This window comes from Leptopilina boulardi, unplaced genomic scaffold, assembly GCF_019393585.1.
Source record: "Leptopilina boulardi isolate dan_hultmark-lab unplaced genomic scaffold, ZJU_Lbou_2.1 LbouV2_162, whole genome shotgun sequence".
Lineage (NCBI taxonomy): Eukaryota > Metazoa > Arthropoda > Insecta > Hymenoptera > Figitidae > Leptopilina > Leptopilina boulardi.
Window position 1 is genome coordinate 1,641,830 of NW_026137710.1, and position 22,838 is coordinate 1,664,667.

The following is a 22,838-nucleotide window of genomic DNA, read 5'->3' on the forward strand; positions in this document are numbered from 1 at the left end:
ATTTTGTGAAACTAGATGAATTTTTGGATTTATTGGTGCTAATATTATCGTGTAAATTTTATTTCCTTTGAAATTATTATTAACTCAAAATAAAAGGTTCACGACGTGATTTCATGACCTTAAATGTTGCACTTTTTTTGGAAACGTAATAATAATATTAATAACGTAATATTAACGTAATATGTAATATTTAGTAGTTTTTGAATAATAATTCAAAAACTACTAAATATTTAGTAGTTTTTGAATAATAATTCAAAAACTACTAAATATTACATATTACTATTTACCGGAAACAAATCAATTTATTCTATATCAGAAAATTACGGATGTAATAGGATCAGTTGGGGTAAATGGGAACCAGAGGTTTTAGAGCTTAATTTACAGTTTTAAAATTAAGTTCAAAGTCAATATTTTAACCTCAGATCACCTGCAAGAGGTTTTGAGTATTGCCAAGCTTTTATCTTGACAATTGGTAGCAAGATAATTCAAGTTATCGCTCAATGCATAAAAACTTGAAAATCAAAGTCAAACAGTTTCAGTATTTTGTTTCGCATTTCAAAGAAAACAGACTTAAAAATCATACTAAATTTTTTTCTTATTCCTTATGACTCCTATAACAGAAATTCACTTGAATTTTTGATTTTTGTCAATTTGGTTAATAATTGACAAGCTGTTCTCATTAACCCCAACTGACCCTATATATAATTATTTTATTTTAAGATATTAATTTGAATTTGAAAATTTGTTTAGTAAAAAATTTCAAAATTTTTCAAAGCTTAAACTTTTTTTCTGGATGCTTCAAAAAATTTGGGGCTTCGCACCTATTTTAATATTGATATAGTTTACCTGCTATGAAAATTTGGTGAGGGTATTTTGCTCCGTTTCGGAAATAATAAAATTGAAAAATTTTTACTTAGAAGATTAATTCTAGGACTTTAAAGTTTAACATCTCTTTCTATTCTCATAAAAAAAGATTGGAAAGGTGATATTTTTTGTTAATTTTAAGTAATAGAACTAACCCTTTTAATTGAAAAATTTTCAAATTTTTCCACTCTCAGATGATTTTCACTGGTTTGACCCTATTATATTATCATATTATTCTTTTATTGTAGTCAATTCAGAAGTTTTTTTAATCACAATTCAGAGTAAGCTAACGAATTTAAATAAAACTTGGTAGTATGATACCAGAAGGCAAAAAATAGCCATCTTTTAAGAATTTTTTCTCAAAGTACTCATGAAATCACTAAAGAAACAATATTATTAAAATTCAAAAATGTAAATATTAATAAAGGCGCTGGACATGACTACATTCCTCCCGCTATCTTAAAATCATGTAGCTTTGTTATCCTGATGATCAGGATGAATTCATGAGACGTAGATCAGTCTTGACTAACTTAGTATTGTTTACTAATTTTGTATAATCAAATCTTGAAAAGGGAATACAAGTCAATGCAATTTACACTGACTTTGCAAAAGCCTTTGATAGGGTTGACCATGCAATTCTGGTGGCGAAGCTTGAAGCTTTAGGATTTTCTCGTGATTTAATTACTTGGGTTAAAAGTTATCTTATTGACAGATATTCGTCAGTGCGTGTTAAGCATGGATTTTCAATTGTTTTCCTAGCAACTTCTGGTGTACCCCAGGGGTCGAATCTTGGGCCTCTATTTTTCTTGATTTTTATAAATGATACTAACATTCTATTTAAGCACAGCTTATTTTTTTTGTTTGCTGATGATCTTAAATTACTCAAATTAATAACATGCGCTCTCTAAATCTGAATTAGTAAAAATGTTTACTAATTTGAATTAGTGATTTTCTTTTTTCTTCTGAATTATTGAGTCACTAATTTAAATTAGTAAACATTTTTACTGATTCAGATTTAGAGAGCGATCAAGATGCTCTTGATCTTTAATCAGATCTTAATAAACTAAATAAATGGTCAACAAATAATAAACTTTTTCTTAATATTAAAAAATGCAGTATAATTTCATTCAGTAAACTACAATTAATAAAAAAAAGTATGATTATGCAATTGGTAATGACATTCTTTCGAGAGTTTCCATGATACGTGACCTGGGAGTTACACTAGACTCAGAATTGGATTTTGGAAAACATGTTCTAAATGCTTCGTTGATTTGGTCACTTTATCAAGAATACTTATTGATAGCCCTAGAACGGGTTCAAAATAAATTTATGCGTTTTGTTGCTAGACAGACGGGGATACCATTCGATAGATTTAGTCATGACTATACTGAATTGAGACGGATTTTAGGTATTCCTTTATTAAGAAACAGATTTTTATTTACAGATTTACTTTTTTTGTTTAAAATTATTAATGGCATTATAAACTGCCCTCCACTCTTGTCTTTGCTTAATTTTGCTGTTCCTACTAGACCAATCAAAAATCCGACTTTGTTCAGACAGTCATTACAAAGAACAAATTATGGAAATAACTCTGTTATGAGTAGAATAACAAGAGAAGCCTATGAGCACCACAATAATATCGATTTCTATGGTATTTCACTAATTACATTTATAAGCAATCCACGTACTGAAGTCTTTGGTACTAATTAAAGGGGGGGGTATGGTTAATGCGGTGTAAAAAGGCACTTTTTTAATAATTTTTTTTGGTGATATAAAGTGTGTTACTTTATTAACATAATTTCCACAAATTAATACAATATTTGAAGTATATTTTCCTAAATTCTCATTGAAAAATATTTCAAATTGAACGAGTGGCAGTAAATCTCTTCAGGCGCCTCGTAAAAAAATGGATTTGCGGTGTTCAACGTAACTCGCAACAAAACAGAACTTGAAACCCAAAAACTTGTTTTCGCTGAAAAAATCGATCTATTTTTTACTGTATAATTAATAATTATTAAAAAAAGCTCTCGTAGTTGCCTGGGGAATTTAGTCAAGAAGAATTGTGACAAATTTCCGAACAATTGGTTCAGTAGATTTTGAGATATCGTGTACACGGACTTCAAAAATGTCATTTCGAGAAAAACCCAATTTTAAATTTTGACAATTTTCGAAATCTGACTTCAGATTCGTAATCAGCGACCCCAAAACTTATACATTAACATCAACGACATCAGAAAACATTCAGAAATGTCCGCAAAAGGTTAGGACAAACTAAATTAAAAATATACGAAAACACAGCCCGCGGAGCAACCGACAATTGAATGCTCATAACTTCGTCAATTTTGCTTCGATCGGCTTGAAATTTTTACACAATATTCTTGAAATATTATACATTCATTTAAAAAAATTAAAAAAATGCAAAAAAAATTAAATACCATACGTTATGGAAAATCATTGTTTCGCAGAGTCATTTTTTTTGTAATATAATTAAGCACATTTGTACGAAAGAGCACAGCCCGTATATATCTAAAAATATCGATTTTCGTAACTGCAACTTTAAAAAAAAAAATTAAAATTTTTTTTAGATGCTCCAACTTTGTTAATATAGTTTTTTTCATTCCTTTAAAAAAACAAGATTTGATCTTATATTAAATAAATATTTTGCTGTTTTTTATTTCATATGATAAAGTTAAGAAGTATCTTGCTTACCGTAAGACGAGGGGGAATTTACTAGTTAAAAACGTGTACACTTGACTACCAGTAATACACCTCATATTACCCTTATTACTAAGTATTACACGTTATTACAGAGTATTACACATTATTACAGAGATATTACAGATTTTTTTGCGTTATTACAGAACCGTAATAACGCATTATTACACGGTATTACACGATATTACACAAGTATTACAGGAAGAGTGTACACTTGACTACCTGAGTAAATTCCCCCTCGCCGTAAGATATAATAATAATAAAACAAAAAAACACTTTTAACCGTTTTTTAAAATTTTTAATTTTTGATGTATATCAAGTTAGCAGTACAACTTTACAGAATTGAGTAATTCACAATTGTATAATTTGCTGTTTAATAATCGATAATTAGTTGTGAAAGAAATAATTTTGTCATTCAAATATTTTTTTTCTACAAGGGTGCCCTGCTAACTTGACGTCAAGTTAGCAGGGCACCCCCCAAAAACCGTTAAATCAATACATCAACATAATTCATTGCAATAGGAATTTGCCGTTTTCTAACCGTAAAACCACCGATTAATCGATTTTCTAAAAAAAATAAAAATTCAAAGAGAAAAAGTTTTTTTTCTTTCCGTAAAGGCTTAATCTACTGTAAAAAGACATTCCTCATAGATGTAACAGTTTTCAGATAAGAAAACAGAACAGATATATCAAATAAAAATTATATATGTGCGATTCCAGGTGAGATTTTGACTTTTTCGGAGTAGGTTAACCGATTGCAATGAAACTTTAGAATTTCAGCTTAAAATATTTGTTAGTTTACGAGATTTGCAATAATAACAAAAAATTTTAAACTGCTATATCTTCCGTTCTAATAATCGGATTGAGGTCTACTTTTTTTTAAAATGTCAAGGAAAATGAGAGGAATAAATCTCTTTCAGAACAATTTTTTATAATTTTACAACTAAAAAAATTATTAAATAATAATTGAATAAATTTCACGCGACAATCTAAAATTCAATTACTTAAACGCTAAAATGATCTTACCAGTGTTTTCTTTAATGTTCCAAAGGAATCCAATTGTAAATGCAAGTTTAACTTATTTAATTTTAATAATTTACGAATATAAACAATTGCGATTTCTGCTAGTTGACGTGCAGACGACATTGCGCACGCAGCATTCTCACGTAGCCACTTTAGTCCACGATCACGTCAGCTGGTTACAGGAGAATGCTGCGTGCGCAATGTCGTCTGCACGTCAACTAGCAGAAATCGCAATTGTTTATATTCGTAAATTATTAAAATTAAATAAGTTAAACTTGCATTTACAATTGGATTCCTTTGGAACATTAAAGAAAACACTGGTAAGATCATTTTAGCGTTTAAGTAATTGAATTTTAGATTGTCGCGTGAAATTTATTCAATTATTATTTGATAATTTTTTAGTTGTAAAATTATAAAAAATTGTTCTGAAAGAGATTTATTTCTCTCATTTTCCTTGACATTTTAAAAAAAAGTAGACCTCAATCCGATTATTAGAAGGGAAGATATAGCAGTTTACAATTTTTTGTTATTATTGCAAATCTCGTAAACTAACAAATATTTTAAGCTGAAATTTACGTTAAAGATTAGTCTTACTATATATAACAAAATTCCAAAGTTTCATTGCAATCGGTTAACCTACTCCGAAAAAGTCAAAATCTCACCTGGAATCGCACATATATATATTTTATATCATAAATATTTTCCTGAATTTACCGTTTGACGAATTTGAATTAGTTGTGCCCTAAAAATTGCCACATCAATTGAGGGTATGGATGCTATAAGGGGATAGAAGTGAAATTTAAAGTCCCCGCGTCTAGCGAGTCAGCGGCTGCGCAAGGGGACAACGTAAACCATGCGCGTCCCCTTATAGCATCCATACCCTCAATTTTAGAATTTTAAAAAACATCAAATAAACTATCAGAATCGTAAAAATCACACCGAGAAAAAAGATTTCTTTGATTCATAGAAATCAATTTCTTTCACAAATTCTTCTCTGATTCAAAGAAAATTTATTTGTTTCAAACAAATTATCTTTGAGACAAAAAAAAATTATCTTCATTCCAAAGAAATTTGTTATTTAATTAAAATAAATGTTTCTTTTACCCTATATCAATGATAGCATTTCTTCCATATAATGCACAAATTTCTTTAATTTAAAGCAAATTTAATTTTGAATGAAAGAAAACAAGTCATAAACTGATTTCTTTGAATCAAACAAATATTTTCTCTGTGTGCAGCAGGGCATTCGTAATATATCACTTAAAAGTAAGTTTAAGAGTAACTAATATTATTCTTAATGTACTGTTTGTCTAATTTGAATTAGATGTGCCCGGAAAATTGCCACATCAATTTCAGAATTTTAAAAAGCATTAAAAAAAAAAATTCAGAATCGTAATAAACAGCAGGGCATTTGTGATACATCACTTTAAAGTAACTTTAGAAGTAAATAATTTGTTTCTTATTTTACCGTTTGACGAATTAGAATTAGTTGTGCCCTGAAAATTGACACATCAATTTTAGAATTTTAAAAATCATCAAAAAAAATCAGAATCGTGAAATACAGCAGGGCATTCGTGACACATCACTTCAAATTAACTTTAGGAGCAAATAATATTTACCTGATTTTACCGTTTGACGTATTTAAATTAGTTGTATTCTGAAAATTGCCACATCTATTTTAGAATTTTAAAAATTACCAAAAAAAATCAGAATCGTAAAATACAGCAGGGCATTCGTGATACATCACTTCAAATTAACTTTAGGAGTAAATAATATCATTAGATAGAAAAGTTAAACAACATTACACGAATACAGAAAAACATCATTGATATTTACTGAAAATTTGTACAATTTATCAAATTTCCCTGACAAATAATTATTTCTCCGTGACTTTTCTCGGTCATTTCGGGTATATCAGACTTTGGCACAATTAATACAAGATTGTCAAACTCAAAATTTAGAAAAAAATTATTTATTCCTAAAGTAACTTTAAGTGAAGGTTAATAATTAACTTTTAAGTGATAGGTTTATAACAAATGCCCTGCTGAAATTTACGATTCTCATTTTTTTGGTTTTTTAAAATTCTAAAATTAATGTGGCAATTTTCCGGGTACAACTAACTCAAATTCGTCAAACGGTAAAATCAAAAACAAATTATTTACTCCTAAAGTTACTTTGTGTAGATATATTATGAATGCCCTGCTGTATTTTACGACTCGGATTTTTTTTTTGATGATTTTTTAAAATTCTAAAATTGATGTGTCAATTTTCAGGGCACAACTAATTCAAATTCGTCAAACGGTAACATCAGAACAAAATTATTTACTTCTAAAGTTAATTTGAAGTGATGCGTCACGAATACCCTGCTGTTTTTTACGATTCTGATTTTTTTTGATGATTTTTAAAATTCTAAAATTGATGTGGCAATTTTCAGAGTACAACTAATTTAAATACGTCAAACGGTAAAATCAGAAAAATATTTTTATGATATAAAATATATATATAATTTTTATTGGATATATCTGTTCTGTTTTCTTATCTGAAAATTGTTACATCTATGAGGAATGTCTTTTTACAGAAGATTAAGCCTTTACGGAAAGATAAAAAAAACTTTTTCTCTTTGAATTTTTATTTTATTTTTTAAATCGATTAATCAGTGGTGTTAGAGTTAGAAAACGGCAAATTCCTATGGCAATGAATTATGTTGATGTATTGATTTAACGGTTTTTGGGGGGTGCCCTGCTAACTTGACGTCAAGTTAGCAAGGCACCCCTGAAGAAAAAAAAATTTGAACGACAAAATTATTTCTTTCACAACTAATTAGCGATTAATAAACGGCAAATTATACAATTGTGAATTACTCAATTCTTTAAAGTTATACTGCTAAGTTGATATATATAAATTTTTGTTAGTTCTTTTTGCATAAACAAAATTTTACAACATTTTAAAGAAAAATTAATAACTCAACAATCGTTTGCAATAAATTAATGAAACTTATACGGATTATATAAAAAATTGCCCTCTTTTCAATGAATATAATTGCAAAATTGTAAACCTAAAAATTCGATATTTTTAATAACAATTCTCAGATAGCACGGAAACTTTGCAGAAAGCTTGCGGCAAACTTACCGTGCAAGCTTGTCTGAGCTAGCGAAATGTCCCACCCAGGGCAAGCTTGCCGTGAAAGCTTGCTGTAAGCAAGTAAGTTGCTGCAATCTTGCCATGAAAGATTGCTACAAGACTGCTGCAAGCATACTAAGAATGATTGCGGCAAGCTTGCCGTGAAAGATTGCTGTAAGCTTGCTACGTAAGGTTGCAGGAGAATTTCAACAAGCTTCTGAAAAGGTTGCTGCAATTTTTAAAAAATACATTTTAAATTTAAAAAAAATTTATTTGTTTTCTAAATTTGAAAATCCTTGTGACGTTTATTATTATTAATTATGTCCTGTTTATTTTCATTTGGAAACTTAACGAGAAAATTTTCGAAACAAATTTGAGGGGACTGGGAATTGAACCCGGGTTCGACAGACACTAACCAAAGATCCTAACCGAGAACCTACTCGACCAACTATCAGAGAATAAAAAAATCTTGCTCTTAACCCTCGACTGTTTTTATGAGTTGAAACACAGTTGAAAAACGGCGGGCTTTTTCAAAATGCTTTTAAATAGAAATTTTGTGTTTTCTATTTTATTTGTTAATTAATCAATGTTATTATTGTTATATTTTATTAAATTTATTTAAAATATGAAAATACTTATTGAAAAGATGAATAAAAGTTTTTAAATGTATTAAACATTTGTTAATTTAATAATAATATTTATATATCTTATTATATACTTACTTTATTTATCATTTTAATTTCTAGTATTAATTGCCGTTATTTTTTCAATATACCATAATTTTTAACTAATTAAATTAATTTTTGAATTTTATATTTTTGGTTTTTTTATTTTATTTATTATTAGGTTTTATTATATTTTATTATATTTTTTATTATTGTTTTATTAATTTTTTATTATTGTTTTATTTATTATTAATTATTTATTATCTGGGTTTTATTAACAATTTACATTATTTATGTGTTCAACCCCTCTGATTGTGATGAAACTTAAATGAAGTGTACATGACAGTCACCTCTTTAAGTTCCAAAAAGAAAAAATTTGTATTTTCCACTAGAAGTGTATTAAACGAATTTTTTATTGTGACGCGCGCCATATCAACTTTAGCGACTGACCTGCCTAACATCCAAACGTGCTTGAGCTTGATGCACGAAAAGAAGTGGTTTACATTTTTTGTCTATTAATAAAAATTCTACTACCGTTTCTTAGTTGAATACACCTATGTTAACCCTCACGTGCCTGAGTTCATTTTTTGACGTTCGAGGGACCCAGCTGCTTAAATTCCATAAAAAACAACATTTAATAGCATGATATTCAATAATTTAATTCTAAATTATAATTGTAATATTTTGCAAATATAATTGCAAAGAATATTTAATCTTTTGACACTCTAGGATACATAAATAGCCCACAAAAAGTCGCGTTGTGACACATTTTTCTACAGGGCGAATTTGAGTGTACAGTACAAAAAAGTAATTCATTTAATTTAAGTATTACTGGGTATTCTTAGGTTTTTGGGGTCGCTGATTAACAAATTAGACGTCAGATTTGGAAAATTTAAAATGGCTGATCCAATATGTCGGACGAATTTTCAAAAATTAAACATATTTCCTTGAAAATAGTTACTCGGGGGTTTTCGGGGTCGCTGATTGCGAATTTAAAGTCATCCGCCATTTTGAATTTTGAAAAACGGACACCGGATTCGTAAATTTTAAATATATATTATTAGCTTCATTTTCTTTACATTCCTTAAAGCCTAAGTGCAGCGTAGGTTGTAGCAACCCTTCTCAGAGTGATATGGCGCGGCGGTTGGCGCGCGTCACAATAAAAAATTCGTTTAATACACTTCTAGTGGAAAATACAAATTTTTTCATTTTGGAACTTAAAGAGAAGACTGCCATGTACACTTTATTTAAGTTTTATCACAATCAGAGGGTTAGAACACATACATAATGTAAATTGTTTATAAAATTGTTATTAAAAATATCGAATTTTTAGGTTTACAATTTTGCAATTTTATTCATTGAAAAGAGGGCAATTTTTTATATAATCCGTATAAGTTTCATTAATTTATTGCAAACGATTGTTGAGTTATTAATTTTTCTTTAAAATTTTGTAAAATTTTGTTTATGCAAAAATAAACTAACAAAAATTTAAAATTTCAAAAAACGGTTAAAAGAGTTTTTTTGTTTTATTATAAACTACAGAGTTTAATAAAAGTTTTAAGATTTTAGAAAATCAATGAAAATTTGTTGACACGGCTGACCTGGAGTTACTCTATAGTTTACACATTAAGTTACAATGGAGAGTGATACTATGTCTAACCCCCTCCCATCTCTAAAATTGTCGGTACGCTTGACGTGCGTAAAGTTGGAATGATCTAAGACTTTAAAGTAAGATATTTTAAGTTAGAATAAAGTTAGAGACTTGTAACTTAGATGGTTGGAAAGCTGATTACCCTATTGAAAAACCCTGTACAAGATCTTGTACAGGGATTTTCAATAGGTACTGAGGAAAAAAACACCTTCTATGGGCGGACGAGGCACCCGGGTACCTATGTTTAATTTATTAAAGATTTTATATAAAAATAAGATGTTCAATTAACTTTAAGTGTAGTGGACGTTTCAATGAAAGTAATAATCACATAATATACATAAACATTGCTAATAAAAATTATCATTATTAGTTGATTATTACACAGAGAGAAGAGTTACGGTTGTGGCTACAAAACTTGTTTAGTAGCCTAAAATATTGTCATGACAACTTTACTAGCAGTTATTGTAACTAAACAGCGTTGAGTTCCGTTTAGTTCACGATACACAACAGTGTTTTTGGCCTCACTCTCTTTTGAGTGAATGTTACGCTACTGCTAATGTTCCCCCACTTTTTATTGAGATATCAAAATGTCGGATGCTTCTTTCTCCAAACAGTACACTTTGTTTATGTTTTTATTTAATTTTTTTTTTTTTTTGATCTTATTTGAATAAATTTATATTTAAATTATTAGGAATTTATCAACAGTGTGCATTATTATTTATTTTTAATGAAACATGAAATATAATCAACACATTATAGTTTATGTTTGCTATGTTCAAGACAAAAGTCTATTACGTATTACGTATTTTGTATATATTCACAATTTCATTGATTTTTCATTGAATAGTATCAGTGTATATACTATTTGCTAGATTGCAAAACAGGTAAATATTTTTTTAAGTTTCAAAAAAGCAAATTAAAACTAAGATCTTAAAGATTGTGTTGAAAATTTGAAAATATAAAAAACTTGATTTTATTTATATTTTTCAAAGAAACTGAAATTTCAAATTTATTTAAATTAAATTTTAAAATTAATTTTCTGTTCAAAAAAAAATTCCAATTTTCCTAATTGACTCGCATGAATAAACCCCAAATTTCAATTAACATAAATATCATTTCACTTAAGAGTGTTCAAAGGTCTCTAAAATTCTTTGGCATTTAATTATCGCCCTATAAATACAGCACTGAACGTAAAAATGATAAACATTGATTTTAAAACACTTTTTTCTCAAATTATAGACCCATTTTTTTAAAATCGGCCAACGTACCAAGATTTCTTATCTTATAAATTTCCTAAATCCAAAAGATTTTTGGAATCCATGCAAAAACGCGATCGCAAAATTGGAAAAAGGCAAATAATAATAATGACAGCTGCGACTTTGTGCTCCCTGCATGCTTCTGCCATCTAACGACAGCAGGACGTAATAAAGCTAAAATTATTACTTTCCTATTTCCAATTTTACGATCGCGTTTCTGCAATGATTTGAAAAATCTTTCGAATTTAGGAAATTTATAAGACAAGAAATCTTGGTACGTTGGCCGATTTTATAAAAAGTGCTCATAATTTAAGAAAAAAGTGTTTTAAAATCAATGTTTATCATTTTTACGTTCAGTGCCGTATTTATAGAGCGGTCAATAAATGCCAAAGAATTTCAGAGACTTTTGAACACTCTTAAATTTAAATTAACATAATTGTACATTGACATAAAAATTATTTGACATAATATATATATATATATATATATATATATATATATATATATTAAATTTTAATTGAGAAATGTGTTAATTAATGGAATATTTTAAGACTGATTAAATTTATGAAAAATAATTAATTCAACAAAGAATTTAAGTTAAAAATTTAAAAAAATATTAAATTTTAAAATAGTTTCAGTTACAATTGTTAAAAGCAATTAAATTTCAGGAGATTTTTAATCAAAATTTACGTAAAATTAAATTTCTGAATACTTTTTTATAAGATTCAGGCAATAACTGAATTTAATAAAAATTTGTATTGAGAAAGTGTTTTAAATAATAAAAATTTCAGAAAATTTTAATTAAAGATATGGTTTTCAGTAGATTTTAAATTGAAAATTTCATAATAAATGATTCAAATTTAAATGATAAATTTTTTTTACAAACTTCAAACCATAATTGAATTTTAGAGAATTTTTAGGTAATTCTAACATGTTCTAAATTATGTATGATTTTCGAAGAATTTTAACCACATTATTAAAAATAATTAATTTTGCAAATAATTCTAGATACTTTTTATCATTCTTTAATAAATAGACTTAGTAGAGAAGGTAACTCTTTATAAGAGCATGTCAATTTCTTTGACAGCAGTGTATCAAGATTCACCTCATCGTTGAAAAGAAATACACTGAAATTAAATTAGTTTAATTTAGAGTCGACCTAGTCACATTTTATAAAAATAAGTCGAAATAGTCGCATTTATTGAAAAAAGTCGATAAAAGTCGAAAAAGTTGTGCAATCCGAGGTTGTAATTTTTTGGTTCAATTTTGGATTTTTAAGAAATATCCCATTATTCGAGTTTCAGCATTAAATAGGAGAAAAATTTTTGAAGTTTTAAATTGAAATTTTTTAATTTTATACAATATTTAATTGAAAAATAGTTTACGATTAAAATTATTGAAAATAATTTATTTAGAGAAGAATTTTAGTTTAAATTAGTTAAATAATTGAAATAAAGAAGAGCTGAAGAAGATATGCATTGTATACTTAAAAAAACGTATTTTGTAAAAAAAATGTCGAAAAAGTCTCGTTTTATTATAAAATAAATCGAAAATGTCGTGTAATCCGTGGAATTTAAATGTCAATTCTGTGACATAAAAAAATAATTAAATTAAAATTTAGTGAATTTTCTATAAAAAAATTCTGTTAAGAATAAATAAGAATAAATGTTAAAATTCATATAAGAATTGTGCTAAATAAAAATTCGTGTAAAACAGATTTAAGGAATTTTTTGTTTGAAATAAGCTTTAATTTATTATTATCCTTTATGAAACTTGAGGTTATGCTGTCGACTACTTTTTAACATTAACACAAGACATGAAAAATCAATAAAACTTTTTAACTTTTTTTAAATACCCACAGTGGCACTCCAGGATTAAGCTGAACTATACTTTTCCTGGTGTGCTGCGGCCAAATATCAGTTTTGTTTTTAAATTATTGAATAGTTTTCAGGCGCGATATGATTAGTAAAAAATATACAAATACAAAAAAAAAACTTATTACAATTAAAAACGAACAAAAAGAAACTTGCTTAATTTATTTTAATGACAAGATTAAAACTAAATAATTTTAAAACAAAATACATATATTTACCTTTATTATTAACCAGTGGAATCTTCGTGATATTTGTTCCGTGTAATCCAAAACGGATTTTTTTCACAAATATGGAGTTTCAATGTCCTTTCCTAACAATGTAAAAAACTTCTATGATGTTTATACACTAAAAGGTGAAATTTTTGTAAATATAATTAGTACATTGTTGTATTTAGTGTAGGAACTGATGCTAATAACACTTCTTTCATTAAGTCATTATGTGTGGACCGATTTGTTCAACCATAAAATAATCTTCTGAAATTGAACTATTATAAATAATTAATTTTCACGGAGTGAAAACTGACTCATATTACAATTGCACACAAAATCAATTAAATTGATAAATAAAAATAGTCCTTAAAAACAGCATTTTTATATTTTGTCATATTATACAAAACTTTTGTGAAAGTTACATAGTGAAACGTCCAAAATGTGCCGTATCGTAGGAGGGACACTTCCCCACTGAACTACATATATCTGGAATGCTGTCTGCCATTGATGGTCGCTAACCGAGAGAGAGGCCTGATTCCTGTATCCCTCTCCTTCTCTTGCTAAACTGCGCAGGCGTAGTACAATACGTTCTAAAAGTTTACTGTTAACTGTGTTAAGGCCAAAGCAGAATAGAATCGTAACCGCAAACGTAACCGGAATAATGAATTAGAGAAGGACAAACAATATATCTATCCTTTTCTAACTCATTCTTCCGGTTGCGTTTGCGATTACGATTCCAGTTACGTTTCTATTCTGCTCAGGCCTTTATGTCATATTCACGTATGCATTAAATATTTTCTAATGGACCTGTACCGACAAAGAGAGGAATACAGGAATCAGACCTCTCTCTCGACTCGCGACTTTCAAGGTGGTTCCAGAATAGGTGCAAAAGCCAAGTCCAAGTGGCAATCTCATGAGTGCGAAGGGGATAGGTAGTCTATCTATCTCTCTTGCACTCATGGGATTTGCATATGGACTTGCACTTGTACTTGGCTTTTGCACCTATTGTAGAACCTCCATCAATGGCAGACAGCATTCCAGATAGACTCTATAGAGACTCTATAGTCAGTGCACTTCCCCTATTAAGGCCTAAGCACCATAAAAATGTAACCGGAATCGTAATCGCAAACGGAAGAATTAGTAAGAGAACAACAATATATGACTATCCTTCTCTAACTCATTCTTCCGTTTACGATTGCGATTACGGTTACGTTTCTGTTCTGCTCAGGCCTTTAGGTTATTCAAGTTGGGTGGGGGAAACTCAAGATGGACGCAAGCAGATAAAGGCCTTTCTCCAATAGGAACCTAAACTTTTGCGTTGCGTGACTGACGCGTTGATTTTAGCATTGGTTGCCAATAGCAACCGACGCAATGCATACGCAACGCAAGAGTTTAAGATCCTATTGGAGAAAGGCCTTCAGAGAGAGTCCAGAATAGGTGGTTTCTGAACGTCGACGCATTGATAGCGACGCGTCGGCCTTAAGGACAGACAATGGGAGAGACAAAGACAGAATGATACGTCGACGTCGATAACTCTCCCTAAAGGCCTTTCTCCAATATGTTCTTAAATGTTTGCGTTGCGTGACTGACGCGTTGGTTCGCAAGTGCAGTGACGTCATCAAAGCATTGATACCAATCGGGAACAAAAAGTTTGGTTTACGTTCCTCTTATACCTGTTTTCCAACTTTACAATGTTTAATTCAAATGTATCTCGGCGGCATTTAATAATTTTAATTATTTAATATTGTAACGTTTGTAATTTAAAGAATCAATGTTTTAGCTCCCCGAGCCAGGGTTCGTTTTGATTCCAAAAAAATAATAAACAATAATAACGGGTTAATTGCAAACTGATAACAAATTATTTATTTACAACGGTATTTACAATGTCAAAGTTATACGGAGATTACAAGTAAATCGCGAAAGTCGGTTTCGAGTAACGATTTTTCGGCGTCTATCAAATTAAATGTTGAGCCGCGGAAATTGAAAATCGGCATCAATCGGGAACGTCGTATATTTGAGCCGCGCATTAACAAAATCGGCTTCAACTCGCTATGATGAGCCATAAATCAGTTACTTTACTGCCTAAAAATTCGCGATAACCGGTGAACCACGAGTAAAACTCGTGTTACAATTATACAAAGAGTAACATTCTAAGTATATCTAAGAACGAAGATTAAAACGGTAATAAAACAAAAAATCTACTTTAACTTCGTGAATTCAAATTTACGTTACAATACATTTCGTTACTTTACTATACATTTTGTTACGTTACATTACAAATCTTTGACTATACATTCTTTAAATCGCGACACATTATTTCACGGTTCGTTACTATACACTATATACATTAAAACCGATATAATGTTCGACAGGTAAAACCCGTCGAACGAGAGTAAAACTCTCCACAAAGATTCTCGGAGTAAAACTCCTAGTCGGGTGGGTAAGACCCACCCGGACTCCGTGTAGAACGAGAGTGGCGGTCCTCACCGAGAGCGCAGCTTATATAGCCGATCGGTGGGCTGGGCGCACGCGAGTGAGCTTTGGCGATGCGACCCGCGCGGTGAAATCGGGTACTATGTCTTTGAGCTCCGCGGTCGGTAACTTGTTTATCGACGCGCGATAATATTTAGTACAAATATTTACCGGCCGATTTCTAACTATCATTACAATATTTATAATTTAAAAATCTAGTGTCTTATGAAGCGGTCACAGCTCGGCTGCCTTCCTGCCTGCGGGCTGACGGGGCGAGAGTGTGTAAGCGAGAAAATGCAAGTTTTTCTTCTCGCTCACACTCATGTGAGCCTTGCCTCGTCTGCCCGCAGACAGGCAGATGAGCTGTGGCCGTACCATTTAAATCATAAACCAAACTTTTTGTTCGCGATTGGTATCAAAGCTTTGAGGATGTCTGCGCTTGCGAACCAATGCGTCAGTCACGCAACACAAACATTTAGGGTACAGTCCCATGCTGGCAAAATAGTGTAATAGAATTGACCAATCAGAGAAGGTGTTCAAAAAATCCAATCATCTAATTGGTTAAATCTATTTCACTATTTTATTATTCTACATATATGGGACTGCACCCTTAGGAACCTATTAGAGAAAGGCCTTAATAGCTTTAAGGCAAGAAGACTAGAAACAGGAGGTCATACTACGGTGGTGAGGGTGAGTCAGATTGTGACAAAAAAAAGGCGTGGAGTTTCTGCCTCCGATACCTCAAATTAGTCTACTGCGCACAAGAACCTTGCTCTCTTCTAGCCTTGCTTTTTTCAAGGCAAGAGCAAATGCGTTATGTATACGTTTTTTGATTATGGGAGCGGGGCTGTAGGGGAAAGGGGAAGTCGGATGCGCAGTAGGTTTCCGCGCAAGAAACTCGACGACATTAAGCTTATTTAGTATGTCAACTTTTGACTCACTGCACCCTGTGTAGAAACAGGCAAGTTTCTTCTCACTCATACTCATGTTGGTTGCGCACGCATGGTGTTGCCAACTGTCGCCGAGTTGAAAATAAAAAAAAATTGTTCGTGATATATATAGTAATATATATAAATAAAGTAATAAAAAAATATACAATTAATAAGATGAACTGTCAATACAAATTTTTTTTTATGTTTTTTATTGACATTATAATAAAAGTTTTTCATCATTTTGATTTCACAATATATTAAAAAGGTATTTTCATGAACATAACCTTACAATATTTTTACATTTCATTACATGAGAAGGGCGTAATCATAAAATGGTATTAAATTTAAAAATATTTAAATAAATAATCGAAAACGTGCGTTGACATATTTATTATATTTTTAATTAAATACGATTTTTAAAAATAACTTAACTTAAGATTACATTATTCTCATTAACAGATTATTTTAATGTTATTTTCAGAATTAAATTCAGATTAGAGTATTTAGATTATAGTGTTTAAAATTTTTGTAGAGTCTTAAATGTTTTTTTTCTTCTAATAAGAAATCTGTTTGTCAGGAAAAAAGTTATTATTTACATGGAAAAATGGAGAATTCAGGAAATTGGATTACAAAAATATTATGGCAACGCATGAAGAAATTAACTTTTTAAAGAATTATCACATATAGTAATTATATTCAATGAATTTTAGACGAAAAAATTCATTCATAAAATATTAAACTTTGAAAATTATCTGCATTCTCTAATATTAAAATAAGCAAAAAATATTGTAAGGTTATGTTCATGAAAATACCTTTTTAATATATTGTGAAATCAAAATGATGAAAAACTTTTATTATAATGTCAATAAAAAACAAAAAAAATTTTGTATTGACAGTTCATCTCATTTATTGTATATTTCTTTATATTTATATATTACAAATATAAAATTCATTGCATGTGTGTATTATTCGGGGAAAAAAATTTTGTTGTTTATAAAAGAAAAATTTAATTTAATTTATATTTTTCTTCTCTTTAAAAAACGATGAGACGGCGGCAACATCAACAGCAACAACAACAAATAATTTATTAAACTTTACAGCGTGTTTACAGCTTCAAAAGTACATAATCTCAACTATTTCGTGAGCACGAGATCACGCACAATTTTTTTTTTCATTTTCAACTCGGCGACAGTTGGCAACACCATGCGTGCGCAACCAACTCCAACCGACTTGGACTTGGACTTGGAGTTGCCAAACGGAGCTATTGTAGAAGCTCCTTAATGTGCGGAAGCTTAAACGTGCCACCTCGTGACGTGGCGAAACCAACTTATTCTCGTTTCATATAGGCGTTTTCCAGATTCTTGCTATTAGGGTACGGTCACACGACTTTTGGAAAAACCATTCTTGTCTTTCTCTCTCCTATTACAGACGCATAAGTTTGTCTCACTCTGCATTTTCCGTCTTTGGGAAATGTAAAAAAATGCAGAGTGAGACAATCTTATGCCTCTGTCTTAGGAGAGAGAAAGACATGAATGGTTTTTCCAAAAGTCGTGTGACCGTACCTTTAGGCTGTGTCAGTTCATCGAGATATTTCGAGTTCAAGATATGACGTCAAAGGCCTAGAGAGACAACAAACAGATGACACAATGTTATTCTTATGGAGAAGAAAATTTGTTTCCACTTTCATCAATTTTATTCATATTTTATGGGTGTTTGTTTACTAATCACATTTTACATTTTAACAACATTATTAAACAATATCCAGTATGCATGTTACTAAAAAAGATATAAAATATATATTTTAAGTGGGAATTACCGCACCAGTAAAAGATTTCAAGTTAGTAAACAAATACCCCTAACGTTACTAAACATTCACTAGATTTCGGTGCAGTGTGAAGGCCTGAGCAGAATAGAAACGGAATCGGAAGAATGAGTTTGAGAAGGACATACAATATTTCTATTAGCATATTAGTAAATGTAATCGAACAAACTTTTTATAGTTCACACATAAATACTCCTTCCAAACGTAAATATACATATTAATAAACTAAGGATTCCACAAAGAATTAGGCGGAAGTTTTTTCTTAGTTTTTTCAATTTTTCTTAGTTTAGAATAAAAATAAGATTTTTTGGTTATGTTGTCATTTTTTAATTTAAAATACATGAAGAGGATTTTATTTTTTAAAATCAAAAATATATTTTTATGAATATTTAAGATTAATAAAGATGTCAATATCATTTGTTTACACTGAAATGTAATCTTTTACATGTATTTTCAATTAAAAAATAACAAATTCATTTTTATTGGGATCTGAAATACTGCGATACGCCATCTGGTGACAACCCCGTTGTGTCAGCCATTTTTCGTTTTATCCTTTTTAAAATATATGCAGAAGAAAGAGATAAAAAATCAAGATGGCTGACGCAACGGGGTCAGTTTCCCCATAATTCCCTATGATTTCAGATCCCAATTCAAAAACATTAAACGGACTTGTCCGGATGAAATTATACTTGAAATGAAAAGCACTGACGAAATAGACGGCAATAGGATCCAACGGAATTGTCATATTTGTGAATGACCCTTCAAAAAATCCACTTTCCACAAGTGGCACGAACTAACGATCTTGCCACAAGTTGGACGGATTCGTGCCACTTGTGGTACGAAACACTGCCACTTGCGTCCGAGACGCTCGTGAGCCGTACAGGTTTCCGTAGTAGCACAATACGTTCCAAAAGTTTACTGTTAACTGTGTTAATGCCAAAGCAGAATAGAAACGTAACCGGAATCGAAACCGCAAACGTAACCGGAATAATGAATTAGAGAAGGACAAACAATATATCTATCCTTTTCTAACTCATTCTTCCGGTTGCGTTTGCGATTACGATTCCAGTTACGTTTCTATTCTGCTCAGGCCTTTATGTCATATTCACGTATGCATATTGTTAAATATTTTCTAATGGACCTGTACCTACAAAGAGGGGAATAAAGGAATCAGACCTCTCTCTCGGCTCGTGACTTTCAATGCCTATAGGCATACAGCATTCCAGATATATAGAGTTCATTGGCATGCATGCAGAAACATTTGGCCGGTCACCCTTGAACGAAATATAGTAAATGTTTAGTTACTCTCTAGTTACAACCGAAATTTTTGGAAAATTCCGAGAAAGTTACTAAACATTCACTAGGTTTCGTTGAAGTGCACAATGCATGAGATAGTGTGACCGTCCCTTACAAATTTTCAATTTACTTTGTCCGTTTCCGAATTGGGATTTTTAGCGCACTTCTGATAATCGGTGTTTTCGGGAGTTGCTGTGAGTATACTGTCAGTATGTTGTGATTGGATAATCCATCAGCATATTTATTCTGATTGGGTAATTTTTTACTGTCAGTATACTGTCAGCAACTCCCGAAAACACCCAATAAGTGTATACATGGAGAATAGACTACAGGAGACTAATCTCTCATGCATTTACTTCACTAAAATGGTACCAAAATTAGTCGTAAGCTAAGACAAGTACTCATACATCCCCATAGGTGGCGAAAAAAACAGATAGATACCACCAACGCATGCATGTCAAGAAATATCTGTTAGCTGCCCTGGCGGATTAGGTAAACCGAGATGTAACCGAATTGGGTTACGATTCAATTACGTTTCGGTTACTTGTGAAAAATTGTCGTTAATCGATGAAATATGTTGTAAATAACTATTAGGAATGGTTAATAGACATTTAGAGGTCTTATTTATACAATAATAACAATAAATTAAGATATAATTACTCAATAATAAGTGTTTTAAGTGTACAATGCATACAGTTGTTGAGTTACCATATATGCATATTACCATCAGCGAAAGCTGTGATACGCGCTTTAAACAGTAGATGGCGTTGAAAATTACTTTGTGAATGAATTTCTAAAATTAAACTTTAGAGTGTCAAATGTGTAAGTGAATATAAGTTTTAAAAAAATTGATCGATTAATTAAAACAACTTTTTTCATTAAATATAAAAAAAATTTCTCAATAAAAATTTTTTTTTCCTCAATGACATGAGAAAAATTAATTGTGACACAAAGAAATCTGTTTTTCTCTAAAAAAAATTTGTTTCTTAATAATAATTTTTTTTTCACAATAAAATGAAAAGATTAATTTTTACACAAACAAATTATTTTCTAAATAAAAAAATTTTATTTTTTCAATGAAATGAAAAAAAGTAATTGTGACACAAACGAAACTTTTTTCCTCAATAAAATAAGAAATATTAATTTTGAAAAAAAAAATTTTTTCTGAATAAAAAAATTTCTTTTTTCAATGAAAGGATAAAGATTAATTTTGACAGAAAAAAAAGTTTTTTTCATTAAAAAAATTTTTGTTCCTAATAAAATTTTTTTTTATTTGTACAAATGAAAAAAGTTGTTTTAATAAATAGATCTATTTTTTAAAAACTTATATTCACTTACACATTTGACACTCAAGGGTTTAATTTTAGAAATTCATTCACAAATATGGGAACAACTGTGTTGTTACCCATAAGCGTAGCTTGGAAGCCACTAGTCGTTTCGTCCTGGTCCCCACTACTGGACTCATCAGTAAGGCTGCAGTCCCATGGCAGCGTTTTGCGTTGCGTTTTGTCACTAGACCCTGAGTGTAAACATAGCAATGCATACGCAACGCAAGAGTTTAGGATCCTATTGGAGAAAGGCCTTTATACGACCATGGGGAAGTGAGAGTTGGATCGTGTATATATGCTACACGCCAAGCAACAAAGTAATCTTCAACGCCAACTAGTGTTTAACGCGCGTATCACAGCTGCCGCTGATGGTAATATACATATATGGTAACTCAACAACTGTATGCACTGTACACTTAAAACACTTATTATGAAGTAATTATATTTTAATTTATTCTTATTATTGCATAAATAAGCACTCTAAATGTCTATTAACCATTCCTAATAGTTATTTACAACATATTTAGTCGATTAACGACAATATTTTAAAAGGAACCGAATCGTAACCCAATTCGGTTACAACTCGGTTTACCCAATCCGCCAGGGATGTGTTATTGTTTTGAATAACATAACTTGAATTTCGGTATATTTCTATATATTAAATAATTTATTCACTGTGTCTATTTAGCAAGCTTATTTTAAAAAAATAAGGTTATGATATGTTAATAAATACACAGTAAAAAAAAAAGAATTGGCCGTAAGCGAAAAGAATTGGTGGTGACTTAAGGCCTATGCAGTTTCGCGACAATACAGTATTGAATGGTTACGACCAATTCTTTTTTTTACGGCCAATTCTTTTTACTTAAATTGTTTGAATTAATGTATATTGACCCGATTTGGCATTATAAACGAGAAAAGGGACTGTTTTAAAGTGTAAAAATGCTGATTAGTGCAGGAAATACGGAATTTTGTTAAAAAGTTAATTACGACAGGCACGGCCACTTGTTACCACTGGCTTGAGCATAAGGCTGCAGTCCCATGGCAGCGTTTTGTCACTAGACCATGAGTGTAAAAGAGATGCAGATATATGTTTGCAATGTTTACACTTAGGATCTAGTGACAAAACGCTGCCATGGGACTGAAGCCTAAAAGAGAATGCACCGTTACCGACAAAAAGTTACTAGGACGAGCGGCAACTTCAAATAGTGAAATTAAATTCAAAAGAATATAAATAATTTTAAAAAGCTTTTTATCATTAATCAAGGTATGTATATTATTTTAAATATTTAAATAATCAATATTATTAATATTATATTTAATATTATTAATATTTAATATTATTAATGTGAAAATCGTTTAAAAAATTAAATTTACAAGTTTTTCGTATTTGAATTAATAAATTTAATTAATCATTATTACCATTATTATTAATGAAATATTTGGAAATAAATGTTTATAATGAAAATATGAATTTTAATTAAATTAAATGATTTTAAATTAATTTTTTAATAAATAAAATTTTTGTATTTTGGACACAACTAATTAGTTAAAGAATATTGTATTTATTAATAAACATATTTAAATAATAATGTATATTTTATTTACTAATAA

General features: G+C 30.0%; 1 protein-coding gene across 1 annotated transcript in view; it reads right to left on the reverse strand.

Annotated features, from left to right (window-relative positions):
- Positions 1–13,868, reverse strand: part of LOC127276993 (apoptosis-stimulating of p53 protein 2) — a 169,259-nt gene extending 155,391 nt beyond the window's left edge. Inside the window, exon 1 of the mRNA XM_051297768.1 lies at positions 13,387–13,868. The gene's annotated coding sequence lies outside the window, so the exon portion shown is untranslated. The remainder of the gene's footprint in view (positions 1–13,386) is intronic.
- Between the last annotated feature and the right edge of the window lie 8,970 nt (positions 13,869–22,838).